At 37.8% G+C, this 5,000-nt stretch overlaps 1 pseudogene; it reads left to right on the forward strand.

Annotated features, from left to right (window-relative positions):
- LOC147471980 (uncharacterized) overlaps positions 1 to 3,156 on the forward strand; it is a 7,282-nt pseudogene extending 4,126 nt beyond the window's left edge.
- Positions 3,157 to 5,000: the final 1,844 nt, after the last annotated feature.

Genomic DNA, 5,000 nt, shown 5'->3' on the forward strand with positions numbered 1-5,000 from the left:
CCCCCCCCCACAACACACCACACCACACTATAAAACACTCACACACTCAAACTAACAAGCCCCTCATATTGTGTGATAGAGTTTGTGTAGAGTGTAGAGTGTGTGTGGAGATATGAGAGTGAGTTGTGATGTACAACCTCCATCACTTGTACACAACTTCACACTACACCCCTCCTCTCTAAACACACTCTCACACCCGCCCCAACACATACTCACATACACACACAAACCCTCACCTACCACCCACCATCCATCACGACACACACTCCCACAACCTACCCTCACACGACACAAACACACACACCACACACAAACCACACCCAGCACACACTACCCACCCCATCATCCCCACCTCCCGCACCCCTAAACCCCCTATCCCACCCCCAACTTCACCTCCAACCCTAACCCGAGACACCACCAAACACCCACAGTTCCTTCGTCCACCACCTATCACACTTATACACTAACCCACAACCAACCCACCCACCCCATGACAACACCCCCCACACCCACTGACCAAACACCAACCCCCCCCCCCCCCCTCAAACTACAACCATCCCCCACCCACCCCCCCCCCACCCCCCACACTCCACCCCCACCCCACACTAGTGTGTTGTAAGAACAAAAACAACCACACACACACCCACACTAACCACACACACTACACTAACATACACTCAACACCAGTACACCACTCAAAGCAACCACAAACACACACACCACACACACACATACACACACACACACACACACACACACACACACACACCCACACACACACACACACACACACACACACACACGTGTGGGTGTGTATGTATCATATATATGTATAGTATATATACTACTATATATATAAGGTATATATTGATATATATACCATATATCTATATATAAAAAATTCTCAAACATACACCTACTTAACGACATAACACACACACATAATAAATATAAGTATATATATTATTATATATATAATATATATACTATATAATATATATATATATAATATAACATATATATGTATATATAAATATACTATATATATAAATATATATCTATAATATATAATTATATTGATATATATATAATATATATATATCTAGTATATATAATACTATACATATAAGCATAAATATATAACTAAACTATCTATAGTATATATCTATACAATATACTATAACTATATATATTTATATACAATATATCCTATAAATATATATAGTATAATATATAATATATATATATAATAAAATATATATCAATATAAAAATATATACGATAGTATCTATTCAAATATATATATATGTATAATCATATCAATATATATGATTATAAAAATATATATAGACTATAGTTTAGCTATATATAGATATTCAATAGCTATAGATATATAATACATATCCATACCATATATATCATATACTATAATATATAATATATATATATATATATATATTATACACACAGCACACACACAGCAGCAACACATCAAGCACACAGCCACACACACACACACACACACTAAATTAAATATATACATGAATACACAAACACACACACCCACACTCACTACACACACCACACACCACCCACACACACACACACACATATATGTATATATGTATATATATATATATATATATATATATATATATATATATATATATATATATATATATATATGCATATACATACACACATATATGTATGCATGTATGAAAATGTGTGTTTGCATACACCGTAAAAACATATAGATATACTCTTCTCCACTCAAACACACACACATGTATTTGTATAAAGCAAACATTTATATCATCCCGTTTATGTGTATGATTATGGATACACTTTCATACTGGCAATCAGAAAGTCTCCTACAACCTTTAATGGCTGAACATCTCGCAACACAACACTCTAGATGTCTGGCATGAATCGGTAAAGGAAACATCGCCCGAAAGGTCAGCATGAATTAGTTAGTTAACATTACGGTAGAAAACTATTCTTTAAGAACGTGACGGTAGTAACACTTGCGCTGGTCGATAGGAAGCTGATGTTGAAATGGTTATGACGAATTTGAACAATGTGATAAGCTTAGGATTGTGCAGATGTGATGTCGTCACGGTATACATGCTTTGGTATTGTGGGTGATGGGAATATTTAAACGCCGAGGCAATCTGTTTTTAGAGTTTGGCATTTCGTTTTATGTTGCATGTATGCAGATTCTAGCACCGTGGGTCTGCTGCTGGAGCCAACACCTTTTCATTCATTGGCAACTGATCTTTAAGCGGAAAGTCGCCCAAAGTGTTGGCGGCGAAAGAGCGATAACCTTTAGGCTGTGACGTCATAACAAACCTCCACTCCTTCTATGACGTCATTGCTATCTCCTCATGGGCTGGAACGGCTATCCCTTGACGTCAGACTTGGATCGAAATCGTCTATGACAGAGGATCAAAAATACACGAAGCTCTCTATTCTCGGTATCTTCCGAGTCCCACCGACTCGTGTTCCTTTCACTGAATATTACACCTGAAATAGTGGTTGTTAAGAGGAATCAGCTTTTTCATACAGTATGCATGTGTTTTAGTGGGGTGATTCCTTTACATCATCATATAGTTATTTTCAGAACAACACCTGAGAGTAAAATCCGCATTGCTGACACCAATAAAGAATGCGATACAAAAATAACCGTACTACTTCTTCCTCTTTTTCTCGCTCTCGACCCTCTCGCCTTTAAGGTCAGTTGGAAGCTTTCCCTCCTTAGTCAATACGAGGCAACCTCACGCCGCTGGGACTCATCGCGCCTTCAACCACTCCCGACCTGTTGATCGGTTACTATCACTCACTATTGCCACAGACTCGCGCCTCAAGTTCCCTGTCACACCTGCATGCAGACTTTGCTTCGCATTTTCTTGCCCACCAGCCTCGCAGGTCTGTCGATTCTTCTGGATGACACACATAGATGCATTTTATCCCTTTAGAACGCCAGAAATTGTTCGCTGTGTGGTTTCCCTTCCCAAAAGGTTTATTTTTAGCTCGTACTCACAGGCATGCAAATATTTCACATTATAAATATTTGCTCATCTACCTCTCCTTTATAGGTGCTCCCCACCACTGCCCCTTCGGGCCTTAGGTATTCATATTCATAATTGCTGTTGAGAAACGCAGACAGACATAACCCTGCGAACCTGGATTGCGCTCTAAACCCTATGCCGAGGAGGAACACGGTTTAGATTCGCGTTCACTGAGCAAAGAAGCACCTTTATTGACAAGAGAACCCCAGAAACGCCACTAAGCTCCAAACGCTACATCGGAAAGAACTTTTTACGGTCAAAAGCCTCCTCTGGATGTGTGAGCGAATCCTGAGGCACGAGCAATTTTCTGTTCAAACCAAATGTTGACTAAAGTCATATGGAAGTAGTAAATGTGAAGCATGACGTTTATATGCATCCGTTATCCTGTTGATGACCTTGTTTCTAAAGTGTTCCCGAGACCTAATTCAAAGGCCAGCAGTCACCAGGAGTCCAGTTTTTCTATGGGATTAGCCTAAGAAGAGAAGCCAAAATTTCTCAATAACTACATTGCTTCATGCCTTCTGTTGCTTCTTATGACGGTTCTTGTCACATGCCATATAAAGCTCTGCAATGGCAACATATAAAACAAACTATTGCTGCTATATTCCTTTAGCATCCATACTCTTACGAAAAGCGGTAGTTTTAACTTATATTTCAAATTCAGTAAACTAACCAAGATGGATATTTCCTGAATTGTGTTGGGGTCGATCCCACGTGTTATCAAAACGCGAAATCAAACTAGAGGTTTAATTCCACCCTTCTGTTATATAAATAACAAGTGTCTCTCCAAGTTGACAACGTCAAAGTTCCACTTAGTTATTTTCCAAGTATTTTTTTCTTGTTGGAGAAAATTAATATGTCCTCCTAAACTATGGACTATACTTCCCTTGGCTGCAATTTTTGAAGTCGCGTTTTCTTTACACAAAGAGATACGCCCAGAACTAAGACAGGGACCTGGATATTTCCGCTCCATTAGTATTTTGCCCCTACTATATTAGCGTTATTAGCTGCTATATTTTTTGTGCTTATAATATATCAATTGTTTGGTTCCGGATTCTCTCTCTCTCTCTCTCTCTCTCTCTCTCTCTCTCTCTCTCTCTCTCTCTCTCTCTCTCTCTCTCTCTCTCTCTTTCTCTCTCTCTCTATGTATATATATATTTTTTTTTTCTTTCTTTCTTTTTTTTTTCGTATTTCCGCATAAATTCCATCGTATTATTAAAATTCCTTTAAACAAGTGATTGCCTTTTTAGATCATGAGTAACATGAAATTCGTTCCAACTTTTGGCTCCGTCATTCTGAAGTTATTTTTAATTTAGTTTATTCCCATTTTTACCACCTCAGCTAACTGTACAGGCATGGAAAGCGTTTATATATGTCATAATATTATGAAACAAATTTAAAACACAACGTGATCATATTTTCTAATACATCGGTTCAGATGAAATAGTCACACAGACCTTTATCTGAGTGGTATATTATAGGAGCATAACAATCTAAATATAGGACATGATATAATCAACTCTTTTACTACGTCAGAGGAGATAACGTAGTGAAATGTTATGTGTATTACCCGCAGACTTTATGAAAATTAATTAAATTCCGTACATCTAATTGTTTCGACCGATACTTATAAGCTTTTCTGGTAAGATATCAGTCCCAGCACATGATGTAGCTGATCATCCATGTGCGAAAAGAGGATAATGAAACATAGAAAACAGAAAAGTCATGCCACAGTTTTATTTATTAAATTTACATATTCACTTTTCGGTTAGAATTTGTATACAGTACATAAACAGCATTAGGGAATACAAAGGCACATAATCTATTGTGAGAAGGTGCACAAAATCGACGACACCGAAGAGGCAAGGAATCAACTTTAGACACTGACGAATCATAAACACGAGGGAAGTGAAAGCATGTCTCTCGGAA

This window comes from Penaeus japonicus, unplaced genomic scaffold (genome assembly GCF_977035675.1).
Source record: "Penaeus japonicus unplaced genomic scaffold, GWHDUDI00000001_assembly GWHDUDI00000004, whole genome shotgun sequence".
NCBI lineage: Eukaryota > Metazoa > Arthropoda > Malacostraca > Decapoda > Penaeidae > Penaeus > Penaeus japonicus.